Below are 12,454 nucleotides of genomic sequence, written 5' to 3' on the forward strand. Positions count from 1 at the left end.
GTGTTCAAATGCATTAATTGACCTACTGGTTTCTTATTGACTTTGAAAATAGGGTAAAATTGATTTAAAAAAATAAATCTTTAAACACCTTCACCAACATGTCTCCCAACTTTTTTCGAAAGCTCTTGTATTCCTGACATGCCTGATTAGCATGAGCAAGTTAAGTTTTACTGAAATATCCATATTTATCTTTTGTGAACATACACCGTTAACTTCTTAAAGTGAATGAAAAAGCATGGATTTGAAGATTCCTTCACAGGATGAAAACCCACAGTATTCTCACCTTGCACTGGTGTGAAAAGCTCCTTGCGATCACAGTCTCCAGGCAACAGAAAATCTGTGATAAGTTGCCCCTTTGGGGTGAGGGGCGGAGGCGAGTTTTGTTTTTTTTTTTTTTTTTCTCTGCCAGCTGGGTTTTTCTCTGATTAAGACAGCACAGCACAAACCAAGAGGGGTTTGTTTGGGGTTGAAAAAATATGTTTCTGGAAGAGGAGGCCTTTATATCCTGGCACTTTGGAAACCTCTGAAAGTGGAGTGACAGCTAGCAGCGAGGAGTCGGGCTGGGCAGAAACGGTGCAGACCACAGCAACCTCCTTCCGTGTTTCTTCAGCTCCTCTTTATATAATACACCCAGGGCAGCGTCCTTCTTTGAGGGACTTCTCAATGTTAGGTATAGTTGTGGGGGTGTTGTTTGCTTTTGTGTTTTGTTTTGGTACTGAGGATTGAATCAGGGTGCTCCACCACTGAGCTATACCCCCAGTCCTTTTTATCTTTTATTTTGAGACAGGGTCTTCCTAAGTTGCCCAACCTGGCCTCAAACTTGTGATCCTCCTTTCTCAGCCTCCCAAGTCACTGGGATTGCAGATGTGTACCACCTGGCTATAGTTGTCTCTTGACATCTCAGGAAATTGGTTCCAGGATCCCGAAGTACATACCAAAATCTGTGGGTGTTCAAGTCCCTTATAGAAAATTGTGTAGTATTTGTATACAACTTATGCACATCCTCTGGTGTACTTTAAATCACTTCTAGATTGCTTATGGTACCTAATACAAATAAATGCTGTATAAATGGTTGTTACAGTGTATTGCTTAGAGAATAATGACAAGAAATATGTCTGTAACATGTTCATGTTTGCCCAAGTATTTTTCTTTCTTTCTTTCTTTTGGTACTGGGAATTGAATCCAGGGGTGTTTTACCACAGAGCCACATCCCCAACCTCCCCCCCCCTTTTAAAATTTTGAGACAGGGTCCTGAAAAGTTGCTTAGGGCCTCACTATGTTGCTGAGGTTGGCTTTGAACTGCAATCCTCCTGCCTGAGACTCCCGAGAGGCTGGGATTACAGGTGTGTGCCACCATGCCCACCTTCCCAAGCATTTTCTACCTGTGGTTGATTGAATCCATGAATGTGAACCCATGGATACAGAGGGGCGACTGTACTGTCTAAGATACCCCTGTTCAGGGCTCAGTGTGCGACCTCCTGTAGTCTCGCTCCCTCTCCTGACCCCCACCCCCACCCCTGTTCATTTAAGTGTGCATTTCCTGAACATAGGAAGGCAAGAAGCCTGGTTCGCTTGGACCATCTCAACCACATGAAAGCACCAACGCAGTACAATCTAGGAATGGAAAGGATCTTAGAGGCTGTTCGTTTCCTAGGACTGCATACCAAAGTACCACGAATTGGGTGGTTTAAGATAAACTTATTGCCTCACAGCTCTGGGGCCAGAAGTCTGAAATCTGCATCCAGCCCTGCCTCTGGGAACCCGGAGGGAGACTCCTTGCTTAGCTCTTCCAGATTCTGGCGTTTGCTCAAAATCCTTGTGCTTCTCGGCTTGCAGAAACCTCACTCTGCTCTCTGCCCTGTCATCACAGGACCATCTGTCCCTTCTGCCTTCTTCCTTCCTCCCTCCCTCCCTCCCTCCCTCTCTCCCTTTCCCCCTCCCCCTCCCCCTCCCTCTCTCTCTCTCTCTCTCTCTCTCTCTCTCTCTCTCTCTTTCTCTCTCTGTCTCTTTCAGCTGGGCACCGTGGCACACACCTGTAATCCCAGCAGCTCAGGAGGCTGAGGCAGGAGGATAGCGAGTTCAAAGCCAGCCTCAGCAAAAGTGAGGCACTAAGCAACTCAGTGAGACCCTGTCTCTAAATAAATAAAATACAAAATAGGGCTGGGGATGTGGCTCAGTGGTCGAGTGCCCCTGAGTTCAATCCCCAGTACAAAAACCCCTCTTTCTTTCTTTCCTTTTTTTTTCTCTTTTGCTTTCTTTCTTTCCTCCCTCCCTTTCTTTCTTTTCTCTCTTTCTCTCTCTCCCTTCCCTTCCCTCCCTCCCCCTCCCTCTTTCTCTCTCTCCTTTCTTTTCCTTCCAGGGGTGGGAACTGAATCCAGGGCCTCGTGCATACTAGGCAAGTGCTCCCTTACTTAGATTTACCCCCAGCCCTTTTTATTTTATTTTTGTTACCAAAGACTGATTTACCACTAAGCTACGTCTCCAGTCTTTTTTAACTTTTACTTCGAGACAGGGTCTTGCTAAATTTCTGAGGGTCTCACTAAGTTGCTGAGGCTGGCTCAGCCTCTGGGATCATAGGTGTCCGCCACCACACCTGACTCCCCCTTTGCTTTTCCGTCTCTGTGTCTCTTCTTATAAAACATCATTTGTTTGGGATTAAGGACCCACCTATTCCACTATGACGACTTCTTAACAGATTGGGCCCACCAGCAACAATCTGTTCCAAACATGAGGTACTAGGGGTTAGGACTCTAATATATCAACCCATAATAGAGACCACCTCCTCTCACTCATTTCCTTTCATAATTGTGTTTTAAAGAAAGTTAGGATCTCAGAGGTTCACTTGGAAAGTAAATTGAACGAAATAGCACATCATTACTCCTGGTAACCTTGGTTTCAAGAGCCTAGAAACCCATCTTGCTCCAGATTAGGCTAAAAGAAAATTTTGGTTCATACTCTGGAGAATTTTGAGAGGTTGGGGATTCCACGGTGGCCTCAGAAGCTACTGGAACAAGGGGCTAGAGTGCATCAAGATTGTTCTCATTCTCAGCTGGGTGTGGTGGCTCATACCTGTCATCTTAGCAACTGAGGCAGGAGGATCATAAATTCAGCAATTTAGTGAGGCCCTAAGCAACTTAGCGAGACCCTGTCTCAAAATTAAAAATAAAAAAGGACTGGGGATGTGGCTTAGTGGTTAAGCGGAAAAAAAAAGAAAAGAAAAAAGATTTTTCTTATTTTCTTCTTTAAGCTTTATTCTTTGCTTGCATATTTATTTGTGTGTGTGTGTGTGTGTGTGTTTCATGGTTGGGGGTTTGAACTAGGGTCTTACACCTGCTAGGCAACCGCTCTGCCACTGAGCTCTATCACCAGCCTTTTCATTCTCAGTTGGAGAGATTTCTCCTAATGATAGCAACAAGGCTGTCCTCAGTTCCTGGGTCTTATCCTTGGACTTCCTGGCAGTAGAAAATGCCTGCCCTTCAGGCTGGATCCTGAGTGTGATGGGGGACAGGGCACCTGATCACAGGTCCATGAACCTTGGCCAGTGGGCAGGAGCACTGTAAGAACCAGGCAGCTCCTACAGCGGCCCCATAGATGACAGGACCAGGGTCCGGACGACAGTATTATAGATGTCCACTATGAAAAGATAATTCAAGGGAGGAAAACCCAATTTTTATGTAAATTACCCAGATGGGCTCCAATGCTTATTATTCACCAGAGAAATGGCTCTGTTCTCGGGTTTGTCATTTAGTAGATCAGGGTTACGTCTGTGCCCTGGAGACATGACTCATGACATTTATTCAATTTGAACTCAAATAGTAATTTCAGATTAATTTGAAAATTGATTAGGTCAGATGCTTTTGCAGTCACGATTTTGCCCTTTTGGAGTAGGAAGGGGGTCAAATATCCATCTATAGATGCAGAATTTATTTGTTAAAACAGGATTTCAAACTGGCTATGGTGGCACATGCCTGTAATTCCAGCTATTTGGGAGGCTGAGGCAGGAGGATCACAAATTCAAGGCCAGCCTGGGCAACTTGGTGAAATTGTCTCAAAATAAAAAATAAAAAGGGCTGGGGATGTAGCTCCATGGTAGATTGCCCATGGGTTCCATCTTCAGGACTGGAACAAAACAGAACAGAACAAAACGAAACAAAACAGAATTTTGTCAATTAGTAACATTCACTGGAATCTAAACATGCTTTTTTTTTTTTCTGGGCATGGAACCCAGCACCTTGTGCATGATCATTTCTAAAGAGTATATTTTATTCAGTATATTCTTTTAATTTACTTTAAGGCATTGTTCAACTGAAATAAACAAGCAACTCTGCAAATGCCAATTTACTCCAAGACTGCTGTGAGCTTGTTGAACAGGCTTATCTATTTCTAGATAATCACTACCGATTGTTTGGCTAAATCAATTATACAAAATTAAGTCAATTTTCACCTCTTTCAGCTAAACTTCAGAAAACAGAATGATTACTGGAAACAACTTTCTTTACTACCCAATTGTCAAAATCTCAAGGTCCTAAGTGACAGATGGCTCTCCTGAGCCCAAGTCTGATGCCTAGCTGCCAGAGGGACATCTTCATCAGGATGCATGTGGGCATTGCACACACAGTTGATGCAAAAGCAATGTACTGCCAGGTGTGGTGGCACATGCCTGTAATCCCAGGGACTCCGGAGGATTACAAATTCAAGGCCAGTCTTAATCACTTAGTGAGACTGTCTTAAAATTTTAAAAAAGAGGCATGGTGGTGCTCACCTGTAATCCCAGCAACTCAGAAGGCTGAAAGCCAGCCTTAGCACCTTAACAATGTCCTAGTTAACTTTGCAAGACCATGCCTCAAAATTAAAAAAAAAAAATTAAAAAGGTCTGGGAATGTGGCTTAGTGAATAAGCACCCCTGAGTTTAATCCCAAACAAACATACTGGGGATCTAGCACAGTGGTGAAGCACCCTGGGGTCAATCCCCAAACAACCATGCAAACAAACAAACAAAATAACAACAACAAAAGCAATTTACCATGTGCCTTCTCCAGCACTCCCTCTCCTGGCCAATGGCATCACCTTGGTCCTTGCTGCACTCCTCTCTTTCCCCTGTATCCCTGCCTTCTATGAGCCATCCGGGAATCATCCATGGTACTCCATATGTCAGTGCTTCCCGAACTTGGCTGAGCATCGGAACCCCACTCCTCCCATCCCTGGGAACTTTGCCATCCATTTGGGCTTGGAGTCCTCTTCCTGGAGATGAGAGTCAGTACCTCTGGAAGCTGCCTCCGTGTCTGCATTCTGAAAGGCCCCATGGCCTCCTAAGGTGATCCCAGGACTGCCATGATTGAGGAGCCTCTGTAGAGAGGAGAAATAGGGATGGGACAGAAAGAACTTTTCCTCCCCTCCTCCTCCTCCTCCTCCTTCTCCCCATCTCCATCTCCTCCTCCTCCCTTCCTCCTCTTCCTCCCCTTCCCTCCTCCTCCTCCTCCTCCTCCTCCCCCTCCTCCTTCTCCCCATCTCCATCTCCTCCTCCTCCCTTCCTCCTCCTCCTCTTTCTCCCCATCTCCATCTCCTTCTCCTCCCTTCCTCCTCCTCCTCCTCCTTCTCCCCATCTCCATCTCCTCCTCCTCCCTTCCTCCTCCTCCTCTTTCTCCCCATCTCCATCTCCTCCTCCTCCTCCTATTCCTCCTTCTCCTCCTCCCCCTCCTCCATCTCCTCCTCCTCCCTCCTCCTCTTCCTCCCCCTCTCCTCCTCCTCTTCCTCCTTCTCCTCCTACTCCTCCCCCTCCTCCTCCCCCTTTCTCTCCTCCTCCTCCTCCTTCTCCTCCCCTCCTCCCCCCCTCCTCTTTTGCAATGTTGGAAATTGGACCCAGGCCCTCACTCATGCTAGGAAAGTGCTCCACTACTCAGCTGCTTCCCCAACCCTCTAGATTTTCTTCTCATCACACTTCAGAGCCTGTGTTGCTCCCTCTGAAACCTCTTGGCGGTTTCCCACTGTCTCAGCATCAAATCCTAACTCTTTGGTGGTGTATTCAAGGCTCTTTGTGACCCAGCTGGTCACTGCTGTCATCCATCACCTCCCATCCCATGCTTTGGCCACCGTGAATGACTGGCTCTACTCTTCCTTTAAAAAGACATGATCTTGCTTCCCCAAGACTGTTCCCATCTATCATCTCGAGGTTCTCTCTTTGACCCACACTTCCTGATTTTATTGCCTAGCTTACTCTCATTTTAAAAAGTTTGATTTTTTCCCCTTTAAAAACAATTTTTTTGGTACTGAAGATTGAACCCAGAGGTGCTTAACCACTGAGCCATGCAGACACTGGCTTTGAACTTGCCATCCTCCTGCCTCAGCCTGCTGAGCTGCTGGGATTACAGGCATGTGCCACCACAGTGCCTGGCAACTTTTTCCCCATTTGAAAGGCTTAGTATTAGTGGACACCAGCCAGATCAGATGTAAAAATAAAATTTATCCACGCCAGTAGCAACCTACCCAGAAAACCATTCCCTTATCTACAATTGACGGTCTGGGGAGCCGGCCTGTGATAGGCAGAGTGCTGGGAAGTCAGGCTGCTGTCTGCTACAGTCCGGGAAGCTCAGCAGCAAGCCCCGGACAACTGGCTCTAGATAGCCACAACTTGATTGACACAGCGTCTCTGCTTTCCGTCCCTACTTTCACGTTAGAACCACCCACGAGAAGCTAACATAAACCCCTAGCTAGTGACATAGGACACCCCAACCGCAGTGACCGCCTCCAGCCTCCTACCAGTGCTCACCAGAAGCCCTTCCCTGGCCTTTCCCCTAAAGCCTCCCACTCTTGTGCTTACTTTGGGTCTCCATGTCCATCTCCCTTGCTACCAGCAAGCTCGGAATAGAGTTTGCTTTTCTTGTTTGGTCCTTATTTCCTGATTTGCAAAATGTTAAACAAACAAATTGCAAAACGACTGTATTACTGGTCTCAACTTTTTGAATATTCAGGAAATCCCCTTTTTCCTTTGTTGAATCCACTCTCTAATCTGGATGGAAAGTGATTCATCTCCACCCCAGCCTAGGGAGATGCCCCAGGTCACTGGGGGAGTCATCTAGCTCATTGTGTTGAGGTTGTCTCTTCACTGGGTTGCTCTGTGGACACTAATTTGAAGTCACCTAGCTGTTTTAGTAAGGTTTTTCGCTGCTGTGGCTAAAAGACCTGACCAGAACAATTGCAGAGGAGGAAAAGTTTATTTAAGGACTCATGGTTTCAGAGGTCTCCATCCACAAACAGCCAGCTCCATTCCCCAGGGGCTCCAGGTGATGCTGAACATCATGGTGGAAGAGTGTGGCAGCGGGAAGCAGCTCACAGGATGATCAGGATGCAGAGAGAGTGGTCTCCACTGGCCAGATACAAATATATACCCCAAAGCCATGCCCCAGTTCCCACCTCCTCCAGCCACACCTACAACTTCAGCTACCACTCAGTTAATCCCTATCAGGGGATTCATTCACTGATTGGGTTAAGATTCTCACAACCCAATCCTTTCTCCTCTGAACCTTCCTGTATTGTCTCACACATGAGCTTTTGGGGGACATCTCACATCCAAACCATAATACTAGCTCATAGTGGGCAACTGAACTTTCTAGGACCACTTTGCTTCATTACCTTAAAGGATGTGGCTACACATTGAACTTTCATCTTGTTTCAGCTGATGTTCTTCCTGGTAGAAAGGAAATGTGCTGCAGATAGTCCTGTCCCTTCTGTGGAATTCCTGCCTCTTGAGCCACCTCCTCACCTTTCTCAAACCCAGGGGTGCTTTACAACTGAGCTACACCACCAACCATTTTATTTTTGCATTTTGAGATAGGGTCCTGCTAGGTTGCCCAGGCTGCCTTCAAATTGTGATCTTCCTGTCTTAGCCTCCCAAGTCCCTATGTGCCCCCACGCTCAGCTTGGGCCAGCCTACTAACAGCTTCTCTGGTCATTTACTTCTGCTCACTTTAACTCTAAAACATCTGCCCCCCACCCCCGAGATCCGCATGTCAATTTTCCAAAACTTCTGGACACCCTGATTAAGCAGTAGTTTTTAAACAGCCTTCCAATCAGGTGGGACTGGAAGGTTCATGACATTATTCTTTAAAATGAGTTGTTTATAGAGGACTTTTTGGGGGGTTGTTTTATTTGAAATCAAAGTTCTTAGAAGCTTCAGTGGATTTTCCTTTGACTATAGAATAAAGTTCAGCTTTATTTCTTTTTTTTAATGTAGTGCTAAGGCTTGAACCCAGGTGCGCTTTACCACTGAGCTACATCCCCAGGACACCCTGCACTTTTTTTGAGTCAGGGTCTCATTAAGTTGCTGAGACTGGTCTCTAACTTGCAATCCCCCTGCCTCAGCCTCCTGAGTTGCTGGGATTATGGGTTTGCACCACTGCACCCAAGCTGAAGTCTAGATTTCTGACCCTATCCATGAAATCTGGCCAAATTCTCCTACTAGAATCCTGTGCCCCAGAAAAATGGAGTGTCTGCCCCCAGTTTACACCTTCTGAAGAGGTCCCCTGCTTGGGATATCTTTTACCCCCCTCATCTGAGTAGATGGCCACATCTTTCATGCAAATCCAGAGTCAACCCTGCAGTGCCCAGGGCTGGGAGTTGTCCTTCTGTGCTGTGTCCCTCTCAGCAGTGGGGCAGTGGGCAAGTCATTGAACCTTTCTGAGTCTGTCTCATCATCTGTAAACTCGGTTTACTAATAATTAGCAAATAGGTCTAAGGATTTAAAAACAAAAATGCTTATGAAAACATTCCCAGCCTAGTGTTCTCTTTCTTGACATGGGTGGATACACAGGCATTTGCTTTGTGATCATTCATTGAACTGTATATTTATGTTTGTGCACTTTTCTGTATGTGTGTGGACATCAATTGAAAAATAGAAAATATGGTCTTGCCCAGATTAATGGGGTGTTAAAATATAAATATTGGTTCTCTTCCTTGCATTTCCTGCTGGAAGGAAGGAGCTGAGTTGGATGGCTAGTGCAGGAAGAATAGATCAACATTCATAATAGTTTAAATGCACTGCCTTGAAGTCCTGAGAGCAATGAGATGAAATCCAGTAGGTATCCATATGCAGAATCTTCAAAGAGAAACAGCATGAGTCACTGAGTCAGGATGGGAGATGAGCTTTACAAGGAATTATGAAGCCAGAGCTCAGAGGCTGGGCTGGGGAGGAAGGTCAGCAGCAGAGCAAATGCTCAGAATGCGTGAGAGATCTGAGTTCCATCCCTAGCACTGCAAAATAAATAAGTAAGTAAATGTCAGAAATCAGCCAACTGCAAACCTGATCCGAGTCAACATCAACAGTCTAGCTTGGCCATTAGACTCTGTGAACCCTCTGTAAAACAAACAACAAATAAAGCCAACTTGGAACAAAACAGACATCTCAACACACGTTCAGATGCAGTAGAGGTATAGTGCCTGTCCCCCAGGAGTGGTGTGCTCATGAAGTCCTGACCCAGCAGACCTTGTCTGTACATATGTGCTCCATCTGCAAGCCTCTCAGGATGGACTTAGACTAAGGGCTGTGTCCCAAGATCAATGACTCGAATCCTGAAGGGATCTTAAACTCATTGAGATCTGGAGAATTTATCCTTAAGAAAATATTTGGAGGCTGGCTGGGAAGACTTCATGTATTTGAAAGAATCCTGCAGAGATTTATTCTCTTGTTGTCCAATGAGGGAATGTGAATAACAGAGATTCTGTGACTATAGCTCATGGCCACGGAGAATGATATTTGTATTTTGGATGAAGTGATATATATTGTCTGTAGTAGGTTGAGTTGTACTCCAAAAAGATATGTAAAAGTCCTAACTCCTTATACCTGTAAATATGACCTTATTTGAAAATAGTTTCTCTGTGAATATAATCCCATCAAGATGAACAAAGTCATTCAGGTGAGCTGGAATTTAGTGTGATGGGTGTTTTAATCAGATATTTCACTGCTGTGACTAAAAGATCTGACCAGAACAATTTTAGAGGAGGAAAAGTTTATTTGAGGGCTCATGGTTTCAGAGGTCTTAGTCCACAGAAGGTTGGCTCCATTCCTTGGGGCTCAAAGTGTGGCGGAACATCATGGCAGAAGAGTGTGGCAGAGGGAAGCAGCTCACAGAAAAAGAGAGAGAGAGAGAGAGAGAGAGAGAGAGAGAGAGAGAGAGAGAGAGAGACTCCACTGGCCAGATACAAATATATACCCCAAAGCCATGTCCCAGTTCCCACCTCCTCCAGCCACACCCTACCACTTCAGTTACCACTTCAATTACCACTCAGTTAATCCCTATCAAGGGATTAATTCACTGATTGGGTTAAGACTATTTTAACCCAATTATTTCTCCTTTGAACCTTCTTGCATTTTCTTACATTTGAAAGCTTTTGGGGGACACTACATCTAAACGTAACGACTGGTGTCCTTATAAGAAGGGATGAGACACAGAGACAGGGAATAAGCCCCGTGGAGACAGACACACAGAGGGAGGGTGGCCCTGTGGCCTCTGGAGGCATAGAACACAGCTGTTCAGCAGTCAGGGAATGCCAAGGATTTCTGACAGAAGCCAGACGCGAGGAGAGAAAACGTGGCTCTGCTGACACCTTGGTTTCAGACTTCTTGACTTCAGAACTGTGAGAGGGTACAAATCTGTCAAGCCACCCAGCTGGTGGCACTTGGTGACAGCTGCCCTAGAAAATTCATACACCCAAATCCATTCCCACTCACAGCTGTGGAATTCTCACTAGTCGGATGGCAAAGTCAAGTCAGGCAGCTTTACAAAGATGTCTCTGGCCCTTTCCAGTCACCCCCTTGGTGACAGTCTTGACCTGACCTTCTTGTTTGGGGAACCTTCCTCAGCAATGCTCATGGCTGTCAAAGCCTTGGACATTCTGCCAAACCCCCTGCCACATCCTGCCTTTCCCTTCTAGACCTCGTTTCAGGCCCAGAGTTCCCGGGCTCAGAGTCGGGGGGCTCTGTGAGGCGCAGGGTCCAAGCCAGGCAGCTGCAAAGGAATCAAGAGGCACAGGGACCACTAGCCCAGCACGGGTGGGAAGGGCTATCTGAGATGCAAACTTCTCACCTACACATGAACTTGTGGAATACACTGTCATTGGAGAGTTCAGGGACAGCCTGTGTTCAACACTCAGGCCTGGTTTGTAGATAAGGCTTCACATTGCAACAGATTGTAACATTCAACAGGCCAGAGACATGCCGAATGGGCTCATAAAGCAACTCATTTTTCCTCCCACTGAAACTTAGGAATGTCCTGTGAGGACTTTTGCTGAGACAGGCAAATGATTTGCTTTTCAAAAAACTGTAAATCAGGACCTCCGAGTGATTCTCATCCGAGCCTGGCTGATGGTGTACAGAGATTCTTGGGGGCCTGGTGCTCCTTGTGGTGGCAAGAGGTGGCTCTTGAAAGCTGACATCCAGACCCAGAAAGGGAGTCAGGAAGTTCTCTGGAGGACAGCAAGTACAACTTGGTTCTCCTTCTGACTTTCTCAAAAAGTCCCGCGTGTCCTGGGTCTACTGGGAGCTCCTGCATGCTGGCCTCCCTGCCCTCCTCCCCAGCTAAACCACTTGACTTGATTGCTTAAATGTGGGGGACAGCTGAAGGTGGCATTTGGAGATTTGACTGCTAACATATGTATGTGTATGTATACCAGTTCGAAAACTGCCCCTTTGGTCTGGAAGGACATGGGAGTGGATTGAATGGTGGCCCCTCAAAAGCTATGCCCTGGCTCACCTCCTGGAACCTGAGATATGACCTTATTTGGAAAAAGTGTCTTTGCACATATGATTGAGTGAAGGATCTTGAGCTGAGAGTCTCCTAGATTACCTAGTGGGCCCTGAACCCAATGACAAACATCTTTATAAGACGGAGGGAAGGGGAAGGCCCCGTGAAGAGAGAGGCAGAGATCAGAGTGACATAGCCACAGCCAGGGAGCTCCTGGAGAAACCACAGCAGCAGGAAGATACAAGGGATGGATTCTCTCCAAGTGTATGGTTTGGATACGGGGCCCTCCAAAAGTTCCTGGGTTCACGCAGGAGGTGAGATGATTAGATGGTGAGTCCTGCAGCCCACACAGTCCAACCTAGTTTAATGGCTAACTGGGTGGTAACTGTAGATAGGTAGGGCGTGGCTGGAGGAGGGCCAGTGGGGGCCTGGCCTGGAAAGGTGCATCTTCCCTGAAGTCCCATACCTTTGCTCTCTGCTCCAAGCTGCCACAAGCTGAGCTGCTTCTCTCCACCACGCCCTTCTGCCATAGTGTCCAGCCTCACTCAGGCCTAGAGCAATTCAGTTAGCTGTTCACCGACTCAATCTCTGAAGCTGTGAGCTCCAAATAAACTTTTTCTCCACTCCGTTGTTATTGTCAGGTATTTTGTTCACAGTGACAAAAGGCTGACCGATATACCTGGAGTCCTCAGAGCCAGGGTGACCCTGCCATCCCCTTG

Source organism: Marmota flaviventris, chromosome 6 (genome assembly GCF_047511675.1).
Source record: "Marmota flaviventris isolate mMarFla1 chromosome 6, mMarFla1.hap1, whole genome shotgun sequence".
NCBI lineage: Eukaryota > Metazoa > Chordata > Mammalia > Rodentia > Sciuridae > Marmota > Marmota flaviventris.